The following is a 16677-nucleotide window of genomic DNA, read 5'->3' on the forward strand; positions in this document are numbered from 1 at the left end:
CGTAGTACTCTCTTTGGCGAAATACAGTATTTAAATCAGGGGTGTCCAAAGTGCGGACCGGGTGCCATTTTCGGCCCGCAGGTCATTTTTTAACGGCCCCACGGCGCATTTTAGAAAATACGATTGGAAAAAATGAAAAACATAAAAAATGGTATAAAAGAGCAAACAGGTGAAATGTAACAAGAAAATGTTGCAATGTTTACTCTAATAACACATGCAGGCTGTTTCTTTCTTTAAATAATAATAATGAATCAAAATCAATGTCATTATGAATTATTGACCTATTCAAGGCTCCAATTAGGTCACATTAAATATTCCACTTTGAGATATGTTTTGGGGAAAATGTTGCATATTTTGTGTTTGCCATATAAAAACTGAGCGTTTTTTTTTTTAGAGAAGGGCCTCAAACGAACAAACAAAAAACATAAACAACAATAAAATGTATAATTGGCGGATAGATCTGAAGTTGAGATTATTGAGATTATTGTGTTAAAAGTAAACAGTAAAAAAAAATTATAATTGATTTTTTAACACTTTAATGAGTAGGACCCTTTTTGGTCCCCAATAATGTTAGTGTGATTTGTTTTTAAGTGTCATTGCTCAAAAAATAATAATGAATTAAAATCAATGGTGTTATGAGTTATTGACCTTTTTAAGGCTCCAATTATTATATAATGTCAACTATTCCTCTTAAAAATTTAATTGGGTAAAAATATTGCATATTTTGTTTTTTTTCCATAAAAAACTGTTTTTTTTTTACAAAAAGAGCATACAACTTAAATATTTAAAAACGTTATATTGACAGATAGCCCTAATGTTGATCTAGAGATTTTCTTTCTTTCTTTCTTTTAGTTTATTTCGAACATGAACACATTTACATCATAATACATCCCACAATTTCATATCATTTCATTTTACATCATGCCCGAAAAGGAGTAGGAAGAAGCAAAGCATATTTAATCCTACCCCTTTCCCACTTCAAAGCGTTTACAATTATATAAAATCATTTACTGACCTTTTTATATAATAAAATAACATCTATGAATTAGTATATACAACAGTTTTGTAATATGTAATGAATTAATTCAGTCATTATTAACATACTGAGATGAAGAATATTTTCAATAAGGTTGGAAGTTTTTCTCATAATTCTTCTTTGTACTTTGTAAGCACTATTAATTTAAACAACCTCTTAAACTGGATCATGTCAGTACAATTTTTAACTTCTTTACTTAATCCATTCCATCATTTCATTCCACATACTGTTATGCTAAAAGTTTTAAGTGTTGTACGTGCATATAAATGTTTTAAATTATTTTTTCCTCTAAGGTTATATTTCTCCTCTTTAGTTGAGAAGAAATGTTGTACATTCTTTGCTAGCAGGTTATAGATTGCTTTGTACATCATTTTAGCTGTTTGCAATTTTACCAAATCACCAAACTTTAGTATTTTTGACTTAATAAATAAAGGGTTTGTATGTTCTCTATATCCAACATTATGTATTATTCTAACTGATCTTTTTTGTAACATGGTTAACGAATGTAGCGCACATTTGTAGTTATTTCCCCATATTTCTGCACAATAACTCAAATATGGTAACACTAGTGAGCAGTAGAGAATATGAAGTGATTTTTGGCCCAGGACGTGTTTTGTTTTATTTATTATTGAAATGTTTTTTGCTACCTTATGTTGTATGTTTTGTATATGAGATTTCCAGTTCATTTGATCATCTATTAATACTCCCAAAAATCTGGGGCCGTACTTATCAAGCTTCTTAGAGTGCCATTTTACACTTAAGTCCTGAGAATTTGCGAAATTTAGTCCTACACTCAAACTTAAGAATAAAAGCTTTTTATCAACGTTCTTAAGTCTAAGAATCACTCCTACTCTCCACGATATTTAAGAGACCTTCAGAGGTGTCTTAAGTGGTTAGGAGTTGCCAGCAGGGGATGGCACTGAGGCGAGAGAGACGTGCGCGAACATTCAGGGAACGGAACAATGTTGTTGTTTTTTTTGATGACGAGCAGCTGATCAAACGGTATCGTTTAGACCAGGGGTCACCAACGTGGTGCCCGCGGGCACCAGGTAGACCGTAAGGACCAGATGAGTAGCCCGCTGGCCTGTTCTAAAAGTAGCTCAAATAGCAGCACTCACCAGTGAGCTGGCTCTATTTTTTAAAATTGTATTTATTTACTAGCAAGCTGGTCTCGCTTTGCCCGACATTTTTAATTCTAAGAGAGACAAAACTCAAATAGAATTTGAAAATCCAAGAAAATATTTTAAATACTTGGTCTTCACTTGTTTAAATTCATTAATTTTTTTACTTTGCTTCTTATAACTTTCAGAAAGACAATTTTAGAGAAAAAATACAACCTTAAAAATGATTTTAGGATTTTTAAACACATATACCTTTTTACCTTTTAAATTCCTTCCTCTTCTTTCCTGACAATTTAAATCAATGTTCAAGTAAATTAATTTTTTTATTGTAAAGAATAATAAATACATTTTAATTTAATTCTTCATTTTAGCTTCTGTTTTTTCGACAAAGAATATTTGTGAAATATTTCTTCAAACTTATTCTGATTAAAATTTAAAAAAAATATTCTGGCAAATCTAGAAAATCTGTAGAATCAAATTTAAATCTTATTTGAAAATATTTTGAATTTATTTTAAAATGTTTGTTCTGGAAAATCTAGAAGAAATAATGATTTGTCTTTGTTAGAAATATAGCATGGTCCAATTTTTTATATATTCTAACAAAGTGTAGATTGGATTTTAACCTATTTAAAACATGTCATCAAAATTCTAAAATTAATCTTAATCAGGAAAAATGACTAATGATGTGCCATACATTCTTTTTTTAATTTTTTCAAAAAGATTTGAATTAGCTAGTTTTTCTGTTCTTTTTTTCGGTTGAATTTTGAATTTTAAAGAGTCGAAATTGAAGATAAACTATGCTTCAAAATGTAATTGTCATTTTTTGTGTGTTTTCTCCTCTTTTAAACCGTTCAATTAAGTGTAAATATCATTAATTATTAATAATAACAGAGTTAAAGGTAAATTAAGCAAATTGGCTATTTCTGGCAATTTATTTAAGTGTGTATCAAACTGGTAGCCCTTCGCATTAATCAGTACCCAAGAAGTAGCTCTTGGTTTCAAAAAGGTTGGTGACCCCTGGTTTAGACAGAGTGGATATTATTTTTGTCACAGATTTAATACTTTTCGATTCCTTGTTGATTTCTGCATGTGTCTGCAGTGGGCTAGTATATATAGAGCCACCCACACCAGTTTCAAATTAGTTGCCTAATTAATGAATTGGAAAGAAAATGTTATGACAGTAGCGTATGTGTGTGGCCGTGAGGTGAGTGACGTCAGTGAGTGTGTGGGCGAGAGAAGAGAGGGAGCGGTAGCGTGAGTGCCGGCGGGGACTAGTTTGTTTTGTATTATTTTGTAGTTTATTGTCAAAATATACACTCCCATTGTCCACTTAAATATTTCCAAGATATTTCTTTATTCTTAGACAACGGATTCCCTTCCGTGATTGGTCATTTCTATGGACACAGAAATGACGTCACCTAAAATTCCGTTTACGGCACATAGTAATGTCGTAATTCAGCTCTGAGTGTGACACTTAAGATTCAGTCCTACACTTCGCTGAAAGTGTGAGTAAGACGCTTGATAACTAACTTTTAAGTGCAGCTTTCAGCGAAGAATTTATTTACTCTTAAGTCAATTCTTAGCAGACTTCTTAGGAGTAATTCTAAGAAGCTTGATAAGTACGGCCCCTGGTTTCTTTTACCCTTTCGATGTCTACTCCGTCTATTTGTATTTGCGTATGATGCTCTTTCCTACTATTACCAAATAGCATTATTTTAGTTTTACTGAGATTCAAAGATAGTCTGTTTTGGTCAAACCATCTTTTTAATTTGTTCATTTCTTCTGTTATTATTTGTATTCTCTTCTGTGTGTTCTCCCCTGAACAGAAAGCAGTTGTATCATCTGCAAATAAAACTAACTTTAAGTCCTTTGTAACTTTACAAATGTCGTTTATATAAAGATTAAACAATTTTGGTCCCAGTATTGATCCCTGTATTGATTTAAAACTTGAATAATAATAAAAACAATAACACTGAATAATGACACATTTTTTATATTTTTTTGACCAAAACCCCTAAATGTATATTTTTTTTATACATATATTGTATTGGTTTTTTTTAAATAAAAAATATCAAAATGGCCCCTGCTTGCTTTGATTTTTCAGTTTGGACACCCCTGATTTAAATGATATAAATTGCCAAAATAAATAAAGAGCCAAAAATATCTGACCACTAGATGGCAGCATTGCTCCAGACTGTGGAGTCTAGCAGACACTTCCTCCAGGTGGCTTCTTTTTGCTGATAAGACTCATCTGAAACTCCTTCACCTCTGTGTGGTATAGATGTGAAAACCAAAGGGCTGCCCATATTTTTCTTCTTTGTTTTGCTCAAAGACAACATTTCTTCACCGTAACTCAGCATTTATCACCCTCACGCGAGAGCAAATGTGTATCTAGTGTTTACATCACACTGCAAGACAGGCGGTCCTTTCACAGAAAACTAGTAAGGGACCAGGTGGCGCTGTCACACCGGTTGTTTGTGAGGGATTCTGCTCAATGTTCTTCACACCCTGACTGATGCTGAGCACATTGGACAGAAGATGACTGGCAGACGGACAAACTGAAGCATCTGCAGCTTAACCATCTCCTTTCTTGATTCTGGGTTTAAGTGGACGCAGCTCATTTCGGATGGTTTCGCTGTAGGAGATAGCATGGATAACATAGCTTTCTACATATCTGACCAATTAATGGTCCAATTGATCAAAAACAAACACGGAATGTTAAAATATGTAGTCCAAAAACACACAACTTGCCCACTGAACTACGTGGACATTATAACAATGTCTAAAAGTACCATACACAATTCAAAAATACAACTATTTAACCCATTTATTAAGCCTAATATATAAGCTTCGACATGTTTGACGCATCAAAGGAAAAGGGATGGATGAATGGATGGATATTTTCGATTGAATACAACACTTTAAAGGCCTACTGAAAGCCACTACTAGCGACCACGCAGTCTGATAGTTTATATATCAATGATGAAATCTTAACTTATAAAGTGCAATTTTAAATTTCCCGCGAAACTTCCGGTTGAAAACGTCTATGTATGATGACGTATGCGCGTGACGTCAATGGTTGAAACGGAAGTATTCGGACACATTGTATCCCAATACAAAAAGCTCTGTTTTCATCGCAAAATTCCACAGTATTCTGGACATCTGTGTTGGTGAATCTTTTGCAATTTGTTTAATGAACAATGAAGACTGCAAAGAAGAAAGCTGTAGGTGGGAAGCGGTGTATTAGCGGCTGGCTGCAGCAACACAACCAGGAGGACTTTGACTTGGATAGCAGACGCGCTATCCGACGCTAGCCGCCGACCGCATCGATGATCGGGTGAAGTCCTTCGTCGCTCCGTTGATCGCTGGAACGCAGGTGAGCACGGGTGTTGATGAGCAGATGAGGGCTGGCTGGCGTAGGTGGATAGCTAATGTTTTTAGCATAGCTCTGTGAGCTCCCGTTGCTAAGTTAGCCTCAATGGCAGCGTTAGCAACAGCATTGTTAAGCTTCGCCAGGCTGGAAAGCATTAACCGTGTAGTTACATGTACATGGTTTAATAGTGTTGTTGATTTTCTGTCCATCCTTCCAGTCAGGGACTTATTTCTTTTGTTTCTATCTGCAGTTAAGCCCGATGCTATCACGTTAGCTCCGTAGCTAAAGAGCTTTGCCGAAGTATTGTCGTGGAGATAAAAGTCACTGTGAATGTCCATTTCACGTTCTCGACTCTCATTTTCAAGAGGATATAGTATCCGAGGTGGTTTAAAATACAAATCCGTGATCCACAATAGAAAAAGGAGAAAGTGTGGAATCCAATGAGCCAGCTTGTACCTAAGTTACGGTCAGAGAGAAAAAAGATACGTCCTGCACTGCACTCTAGTCCTTCACTCTCACGTTCCTCATCCACAAATCTTTCATCCTCGCTCAAATTAATGGGGTAATCGTCGCTTTCTCGGTCCGAATCGCTCTCGCTGCTGGTGTAAACAATGGGGAAATGTGAGGAATACTAGCTCACGCTACTTCCGGTACAGGCAAGGCTTTTTTTTAATCAGCGACCAAAAGTTGCGAACTTTATCGTCGACGTTCTCTACTAAATCCTTTCAGCAAAAATATGGCAATATCGCGAAATGATCAAGTATGACACATAGAATGGATCCGCTATCCCCGTTTAAATAAGAAAATTTAACTTTTAAACAGTCTAAATTCTACCATTAAGGCTACATCCAAAGCAACACACTATTTTTTAAAAATACAATTAAAATAAAATAAACCAAATACCCTTTTTCTTCCTTTGTGTTATCCTCATATGACTTCTGGTTCTTACGCCGGAGAACGTATTCATCCGTGATTCCATCTACCCTGTTTTGCCGTATTCTCATGGTATCACTCAGCAGAGAATAAAGCCCATTTTAGTGGAGATCTAGCAATCTCCGCGGCCATAGCCTGGTAGTAGAAGGCCGGCTGAGTGGGGAATATATTCAGAGGTGTTTTATGAGCCCGCCGACCATGTTTTGTGCTTGTTTACGACCTTTTTGTCGACATTTATTTCCTATATAACATCCCAAAAAGGTTATTTTTCCCCATTGTGCCGGAAAGCTCTGCAGACCTCCGACTGATGTGTCCGGCGAGAGCGATGTTCCTGGATGCAGGAAACAAATCATCCGAGTGAAAAATAGCCCACGTCAGCGTCTCTCGCTCTCTGTCAGGTGGCAGCCGGAGAACTCTTGTAGGCCATCGCTTATTCATGCAGCCTAACACCTTGGGAGAGACTCACGCCAATAACATAGAAGCTTCCGCTAAAGTAGCCAGAAAGCCACAATCTTTCAGAGGCCCCTTAGAATCTAGGAATACATTGTAGGCCTGAAATACTTTTATTTTTGCTCCTCACTTAGACGGAGAAACCCTCGAGAGAAGCTTGAAATGCTATGGATTCACTGAGGGGTGACCTTAGGGGATACTTAAGGGGGTTCGATGTCTACATTTCCCCATCAAATTAAACAAACAACTAGGAAAATCCAATGTAGGGTTGTACGGTATTAATATAGTACCGCGATACTAATGAATCATATTCGGTACGATACCGTCTCTGAAACGTACCGGTCCCACGTCGTTACATTGCTAGTTTACGAGCAAAGGAGCATGTTCGGCAGCGCACAATCACAGAGTACTTACAAGCAGGCACAGTGTGTAGACAGAAAAGGGAGAACGGACGCATCTTGGCTTAAAAAGTAACGATAACGGTGAAGCTATAACACTGAAATGCCCACCGGAAGAGGTGCTTTAAAGGCCTACTGAAAGCCACTACTACCGACCACGCAGTCTGATAGTTTATATATCAATGATGAAATCTTAACATTGCAACACATGCCAATACGGCCGGGTTAACTTATAAAGTTATGATGAGGTATGATGAGGTATGCGCGTGACGAAGTCCGAGTAACGGAAGTCATGGTACCCCGTAGAATCCTATACAAAAAGCTCTGTTTTCATTTCATAATTCCACAGTATTCTGGACATCTTTTGCAATTTGTTTAATGAACAATGAAGGCTGCAAAGAAGAAAGTTGTAGGTGGGATCGGTGTATTAGCAGCGGACTACAGCAACACAACCAGGAGGACTTTGTTGGAGAGCAGACGCGCTAGCCGCCGACCTCACCTTGACTTCCTACGTCTCCGGGCCGCCAAACGCATCGGGTGAAGTCCTTCGTCCTTCCGTTGATCGCTGGAACGCAGGTGAGCACGGGTGTTGATGAGCAGATGAGGGCTGGCTGGCGTAGGTGGAGAGCTAATGTTTTTAGCATAGCTCTGTAAGGTCCGGTTGCTAAGTTAGCTTCAATGGCGTCGTTAGCACAGCATTGTTAACCTTTGCCAGCCTGGAAAGCATTAACCGTGTAGTTACATGTCCACGGTTTAATAGTATTGTTGATTTTCTATCTATCCTTCCAGTCAGGGGTTTATTTTTTTTGTTTCTATATGCAGTTAAAGCACGATGCTATCACGTTAGCTTGTAGCTAAAGCGTTTCGCCGATGTATTGTCGTGGAGATAAAAGGCACTGAATGTCCATTTCGCGTTCTCGACTCTCATTTTCAAGAGGATATAGTATCCCAGGTGGTTTAAAATACAAATCCGTGATCCACAATAGAAAAAGGAGAGAGTGTGGAATCCAATGAGTCAGCTTGTACCTAAGTTACGGTCAGAGCGAAAAAAAAAAAAAAGTATTTCACTGCATTCTAGTCCGTCACTCTAACGTTCCTCATCCACAAATCTTTCATCCTCGCTCAAATTAATGGGGTAATGGTCCGAATAGCTCTGGCTGCGTTGAAAACAATAGGAAAATATGAGGGAGTGAACAATTGACAACGTCACGCTACTTCCGGTAGGGGCAAGGTTCTTTTTTTTATCAGAGACCAAAAGTTGCGAACTTTATCGACGTTCTCTACTAAATCCTTTCAGCAAAAATATGGCAATATCGCAAAATGATCAAGTATGACACATAGAATGGATCTGCTATTCCCGTTTAAATAAAAAAAAATCATTTCAGTAGGCCTTTAAGACATGCTAGCTAGCGGCTAATGTCCATCCGCCGTCGGCAATGTTTTAGCGACTTCTTAATCACTAATCCAATAAAGTATGTTTCCTACAAGTATCATCCCTGCAGGACGAGGAATAGCTAAACATGCTTCACTACACCGTAGCTCACCGGCATTAAAATGTAAACAAACGCCATGGGTGGATCGACACCTAACATCCACTGTAATGATATCAAGTACAGGCACGTATATCTACGATATAGACCAGTGATTCTCAAACTGTGGTCGTGGTACGCCCAAAAATCACTTAATCAAATTTGTAATGTTGTGACTCCAGCCGCTATCACAGTGTTACTGTTCAAACTGTGCATAATTACAATGGCCAAAAATATTAAATATAATTGTTAAATTAAACCTCTACCTTGTTTTTAAAAAATACTTAGGCCTACTATGCTATTATGTTAACCACTGATATGCATTATCTGAAATTATTGAGGTATCAAACATTTTAATATTTTGATTTGAGAATCAATATTAGAGCATAAATATCTGGAATCGGCAGTATCGATATTTCAGCACCACACACGCCCACAACTATGTAGTTGATATATTTTTGATATTTTGCCAGTGGGCCTTGTCAGTCATAAAGACAAGTACAGTACTGTAGATGTTGATATTGTTCAGTTGACTTTAAATTAAATATCAGATACGGTGGTTAAGCTCGCGTTTGTTTTGTCTCACTTAATATGCTCCAGTTGATTGACGCGAGCTCCAATGCTAACGCAACTTCTAAGTATGTACATTTAATTTACATATTTTAATTGCAGGCGACCTAATGTGTATTTACTGTTAATTGTAATAGAGTACATGCCTACATGCTTTTTCTCTTTTCAGAGCCAGAACTGTGAGTGCATTTTTATGTGTTGACATGTTATTGTAACTTTCATGTCACAAACCATCATCTATGTTCCTCTTTGCACATTAGTTATGTGCCGAATGATACTGAAATATCGATACCGCAGATACCAAGTGTAATATGGATCCTCAAATCAAAATATCAATACTTTTTATATTTTAGTTCAGGGTTGTCGAAACCTATTTTTTTTTTACCAAGGATCGCATACTGAGAAGTCAAAGTATGTGGGGACCGTGCTAAAAAATTGTAATAAAAAAAAAATGCTAAAACAGATACTTGTACATATAAGTGTGTGTGTGTGGGTATACATGTACATATAAGTGTGGGTGTGTGTGTGGGTATACATGTATATATAAGTGTGGGTGTGTGTGTGGGTATACATGTATATATAAGTGTGGGTGTGTGTCAGGGGGTATACGTATAAAGAAAAGTGTGTGTGTGTGTGTATATATATATACACACACTTATACTGTATATACACTTATACACACACACACACACACACGCCCCATTACCTGTATACCTGTTTTCCTCCCACACACACCCCCTTATCGGTATACCTGTTTTCCCTCCACACACACCCCCATTATCGGTATACCTGTTTTCCCTCCACACACACTCCCTTATCGGTATACCTGTTTTCCCTCCACACACAAGCCCTTATCGGTATACCTGTTTTCCCTCCACACACCCCCCCATTATTGGTATACCTGTTTTCCCTCCACGCACACCCCCTTAAGTGCATAACTGTTTTCCTCCCACACACACCCCCTTACCGGTATACCCGTTTTCCCTCCACACACACACCCTTATCGGCATACCTGTTTTCCCTCCACACACACCCCCTTAAGTGTATACCTGTTTTCCTCCCACACACCCCCTTAAGTGTATACCTGTTTTCCTCCCACACACACCCCCTTAACGGTATACCTGTTTTCCCTCCACACACACACCCTATCGGTATACCTGTTTTCCCTCAACACATACCCCCTTACCGGTATACCTGTTTTCCCGCCACACTAACCCCCTTATTGGTAATACCTGTTTCCCGCCACACTAATAACCCCCTTATTGGTATACCTGTTTTCCCTCCACACACACCCCCTTAAGTAAATACATGTTTTCCCTCCACACACACCCCCTTATTGGTATACCTGTTTTCCCTCCACACACACCCCCTTAAGTGTATACCTGTTTTCCTCCCACACACACCCCCTTAACGGTATACCTGTTTACCCTCCACAGACACCCCCTATCGGTATACCTGTTTTCCCTCAACACACACCCCCTTACCGGTATATATGTTTTCCCTCCACACTAACCCCCTTATTGGTAATACCTGTTTTCCCGCCACAATAATAACCCCCTTATTGGTATACCTGTTTTCCCTCCACACACACCCCCTTAAGTAAATACACTTTTCCACTTTGCATCAGTCCATCTTAGATGAGCTCGGGCCCAGCGAAGCCGGCTGCGTTTCTGGGTGTTGTTGATAAATGGCTTTCGCTTTACATAGTAGAGTTTTAACTTGCACTTACAGTTGTAGCGACCAACTGTAGTTACTGACAGTGGTTTTCTGAAGTGTTCCAGAGCCCATGTGGCGATATCCTTTACACACGGATGTCGCTTTTTGACGCAGTACCGCCTGAGGGATGGAAGGTCACGGCCTTAGCTGCTTACGTGCAGTGATTTCTCCAGATTCTCTGGGCGTTTTGATGATATTACGGCCTGTAGATGGTGAAATTCCTTGCAATAGCTGGTTGAGAAATGTTGTTTCTTAAACTGTTGGACAATTTGCTCAGGCATTTGTTGACAAAGTGGTGGAAGCTGCTTTTATACCCAATCATGGCACCCACCTGTTCCCAATTAGCCCGTTCACCTGGGGGATGTTCCAAATAAGTAATAATAATAAAATAATACATAATAAATAATAAATAAAGTAAAATAAAATAAAATAAATTACAATAAATTAAAATAAATTAAAATAAATTAAAAATAAAATAAAAATAAAAAATAATAAAATGAGCATTCCTCAACTCTCTCAGTCTTTTTTGCCACTCGTGCCAGCTCTTTTGAAACATGTTGCAGGCATCAAATTCCAAATGAGCTAATATTTGCAAAAAAAACAACGTTTTCCGGTCCGAACGTTAAGTATCTTGCCTCTGCAGTCTATTCAATACCAACCACCAATATCTTGACTTGAAATTGCATGCACCCATGCAGAGGATGGACAACAACAGCACCAAAACAAGATGCACACACACAATCATTCTCTTTGCTTTCAGAGGTAATTGCTGCAGCTTCACTCAGAGTGTGAGAAGATGTCATCCTCGACTTCGCGCTGTGAAATATTACATCTTTTGTCCAGGATGGAAAGGCCGCCGTTGGCTGGAAGTTGATGGAGGAGGTGGACATTGTTGCTCACTCCGGAGATTTAGGAGGTAGGTCTTCCCACTTTCTTGACAACACATGAGCGTGTGTGGGAGTGTTCCCTCAACTAAAGGGAGGAAAAATAATGAGCGAGAGGGAGCCATTGGAATAACGGCTAACAAGGGAAAGGGGGCAACTCAGGAGGTCGACCACAAAATTCAACCAACATGGAGTCTTTTTTTTTCTTCTTTCCCAGCGCTGATAAAATTCCACTTAACCCTGCTTAGCTCTTTGCAAATGCCCCCTCAAAAGACTACTTCATTAACTTACAGGTGAAAAAAAAAAAAGAAAAAAAAAGAAAAGCAAAAAAGTACGCTGAGATGACTAACAAGTCCAAGGAAACTGCAGTGGAATGCAAGCTTAGTTGCCACCTTCTTGGTCAAAAAAGTTTTCCCCAACTACGATGGTCGCTTTTTATTTCTATCTGAGAACTATATTTGATAACCTTAGTCAAAATGAACGCCAAACAGCCACACCACTTTATAATGTAAAACAGGGGTGTCCAAAGTGCGGCCCGGGGGCCATTTGCGGCCCCGCAGGTCATTTTTTAACGGCCCCACGGCCCATTTTAAAATACGATGAAAAAAATTAAAAACATAAAAACTGGTGTAAAAGACCAAACAGGTGAAATGTAACAAGAAAATGTTGCAATGTTGACTAATAACACAAAGCTGCCATGCAGGCTGTTTCTTTCTTTAAAAAATAATAATGAATCAAAATCAATGTTAGTATGAATTATTGACCTATCCAAGGCTCCTATTACGTCACATTAAATATTGGCACTTTGAGATATTTTTTGGGGAAAATGTTGCATATTTTTTGTTTGCCATATAAAAAAATTTAACTGTTTTTTTTTTTTTTAAAGAAGGGCCTAAAACGAACAAACAATAACCATAAAAAACAATACAATTTATAATTGACGGATAGATCTGAAGTTGATCTCGAGTTTATTGTGTTAAAAGTAAACAGTAAAAAAAAAGTATAATTCGTTTTTTAACACTTTAATGAGTAGGACCCTTTTGGTTCCCCAATAATTTTTGTGTGATTTGTTTTCGCTCAAAAAATAATAACGAATTAAAATCAATGGTGTTATGAGTTATTGACCTTTTTAAGGCTCCAATTATTATATAATCTCAAATATTCCAATTTTATTGGGTAAAAATATTGCATATTTTGTGTTTTTTTCCATAAAAAAACAGGGTTTTCTTTGACAAAAAGAGCATACGACTTAAATCTTTTAAAACGTTATATTGACAGATAGACCTAATGTTGATCTATGGATTTAAAACTTGAATAATAATACAAATAATAATACTGAATAAGGACACATTTATAATTTTTTTTTTTACCAAAACCCTTTGGGGTCCCCGGGATCAAGCCTGAGTGGAGGCCTACATGTATATTTTTTATACATACACTACCGTTCAAAAGTTTGGGGTCACATTGAAATGTCCTTATTTTTGAAGGAAAAGCACTGTACTTTTCAATGAAGATAACTTTAAACTAGTCTTAACTTTAAAGAAATACACTCTATACATTGCTAATGTGGTAAATGACTATTCTAGCTGCAAATGTCTGGTTTTTGGTGCAATATCTACATAGGTGTATAGAGGCCCATTTCCAGCAACTATCACTCCAGTGTTCTAATGGTACAATGTGTTTGCTCATTGGCTCAGAAGGCTAATTGATGATTAGAAAACCCTTGTGCAATCACGTTCACACATCTGAAAACAGTTTAGCTCGTTACAGAAGCTACAAAACCGACCTTCCTTTGAGCAGATTGAGTTTCTGGAGCATCACATTTGTGGGGTCAATTAAACGCTCAAAATGGCCATAAAAAGAGAACTTTCATCTGAAACTCGACAGTTTATTCTTGTTCTTAGAAATGAAGGCTATTCCACAAAATTGTTTGGGTGACCCCAAACTTTTGAACGGTAGTGTATATTGTATTGGTTTTTAAAATAAAAAATATATAAAAATGGCCCCCTCTTGCTTTGATTTTTCAGTGTGCGGTCCTCAGTGGAAAAAGTTTGGACACCCTTGATGTAAAATAACTCTGCTAGTTTTCATAAGAGGTATGAGAATATTATGCTGGAGTTTTTGTCAGATCATTGCGGTATGAAAAATATGACGAAAACTGAATAAATTTTCCCCATGAGAAATAACGTAAATTCAATTATTCCTTTCAAAAAAATCCCCCCTCCCCCCAAATTTTTTTTTATAGATAATATTCATAGTTTTATGTCATGATCCATCTTGACTGCTTTGGACTTTTGTGTTTTTTCCTGTCTTTAATGTCTCTCTTTTTTTTGGTTCCTCTTCCTATTTTTTTTGGTCTGTCTTGCTGCGACTTTACCTCTGATCACATGATATATGTACCGTATTTTTCGAAATATTAGTCGCTCCGGAGCATAAGTCGCACCGGCCGAAAATGCATAATAAAGAAGGAAAAAAAACATATATATAAGTATAAGTCGCATTTTTTGGGGAAATGTATTTGATAAAAGCCAACACCAAGAATAGACTGAAAGGCAATTTAAAATGTCTAAAGAATAGTGAACAACAGGCTGAATAAGTGTACGTTATATGAGGCATAAATAAGCAACTGGTATGTTAACGTAACATATTATGGTAAGAGTCATTCAAATAACTATAACATATAGAACATGCTATACGTTTACCAAACAATCTGTCACTCCTAATCGCTAAATCCCATGAAATCTTATACGTCTAGTCTCTTACGTGAATGAGCTAAATAATATTATTTGATATTTTACGCTAATGTGTTAATAATTTCACACATAAGTCGCTCCTGAGTATAAGTCGCACCCCCGGCCAAACTATGAAAAAAACAGCGACTTATAGTCCGAAAAATAAGGTACACATACATACATACATTATATATACTGTATATATATACAGTCACGATCAAAAGTTGACATACACTTGTAAAGAACATAATGTCATGGCTGTCTTGAGTTTCCAATAATAACAACTCTTATTTTTTTTTGTGATAGAGTGATTGGAGCACATACTTGTTGGTCGCAAACAACATTCATGAAGTTTGGTTCTTTTATGAATTTATTATGGCTCTACTGAAAATGTGAGCAAATGTGCTGGGTCAAAAGTATACATACAGCAATGTTAATATTTGCTTACATGTCCCTTGGCAAGTTTCACTGCAATAAGGCACTTTTGGTAGCCATCCACAAGCTTCTGGTTGGATTTCTGACCACTCCTTTTGACAAAATTGGTGCAGTTCAGCTAAACTTGTTGGTTTTCTGACATGGACTTGTTTCTTCAGCATTGTCCACACGTTTAAGTCAGGACTTTGGAAAGGCCATTCTAAAACCTTCATTCTAGCCTGATTTAGCCATTCCTTTACCCCTTTTAATGTGTGTGGGGTCATTGTCCTGTTGGAACACCCAACTGCGCCCAAGACTCAACCTCCGGGCTGATGATTTTAGGTTGTCCTGAAAAATTTGGAGGTAATCCTCCTTTTTCATTGTCCCATTTACTCTCTGTAAAGCACCAGTTCCATTGGCAGCAAAACAGGCCCAGAGCATAATACTACCACCACCATGCTTGACGGTAGGATTGGTGTTCCTGGGATTAAAGGCCTCACCTTTTCTCCTCCAAACATATTGCCGGGTGTTGTGGCCAAACAGCTCAATTTTTGTTTCATCTGACCACAGAACTTTCCTCCAGAAGGTCTTATCTTTGTCCATGTGATGTCAGTGATGTCCGTCACTCAAATACGTCCATGTGCAACATAAACACCAATTTCCTTGTTCCTATTGTTACATGACGAAGATTCGGCCCGTAGGAGACACCGACAAAAGTCTGCTCCCCAAGGTAAACGCTTAGCAATATTATTATATTCATTTTTAATAGTACTGTTGTTATTTGTACACTGAAAAAAGTCAGTGTTCAAAAACAAGAAAAACAAATACAAAAATGAGGGGTATTTTACTTGAACTAAGCAAAATGATCTGCCAATAGAACAAGAACATTTGTCTTGTCAAGATTTTCCAAAACAAGTAAAATTAGTAGGGATGTCCGATAATAACCGATAATAAAAAAAATAAAATAAAATAAAATAAAAAAGTAATATCGGAAATTATCGGTATCGGTTTTTTTATTATCTGTATCGTTTTTTTTATTTTTTATTTATTTATTTATTTTTTTATTAAATCAACATAAAAAACACAAGATACACTTACAATTAGTGCACCAACCCAAAAAACCTCCCTCCCCCCATTTCTTTCTGTTATCAATATTCTGGTTCCTACATTATATATCAATATATATCAATACAGTCTGCAAGGGATACAGTCCGTAAGCACACATGATTGTGCGTGCTGCTGCTCCACTAATAATACTAACCTTTAACAGTTAATTTGACTCATTTTCATTCATTACTAGTTTCTATGTAACTGTTTTTATATTGTTGTACTTTCTTTTTTATTCAAGAAAATGTTTTTAATTTAGTTATCTTATTTTATTATTTTTAAAAAAAAAGTACCTTATCTTCACCATACCTGGTTGTCCAAATTAGGCATAATAATGTGTTAATTCCACGACTGTATATATCGGTTGATATCGGTATCGGTTGATATCGGTATCGGTAATTAAAGAGTTGGACA

At 37.1% G+C, this 16677-nt stretch overlaps 1 long non-coding RNA gene across 2 annotated transcripts in view; it reads left to right on the forward strand.

Annotated features, from left to right (window-relative positions):
* LOC133643424 (uncharacterized) overlaps positions 1-12251 on the forward strand; it is a 136321-nt gene extending 124070 nt beyond the window's left edge. For both annotated transcript variants that reach the window (XR_009824693.1, XR_009824692.1), the window contains one exon: positions 11970-12251. This is a non-coding gene — a long non-coding RNA (uncharacterized LOC133643424). The remainder of the gene's footprint in view (positions 1-11969) is intronic.
* Positions 12252-16677: the final 4426 nt, after the last annotated feature.

Source organism: Entelurus aequoreus, linkage group LG26 (genome assembly GCF_033978785.1).
Source record: "Entelurus aequoreus isolate RoL-2023_Sb linkage group LG26, RoL_Eaeq_v1.1, whole genome shotgun sequence".
Taxonomy (NCBI): domain Eukaryota; kingdom Metazoa; phylum Chordata; class Actinopteri; order Syngnathiformes; family Syngnathidae; genus Entelurus; species Entelurus aequoreus.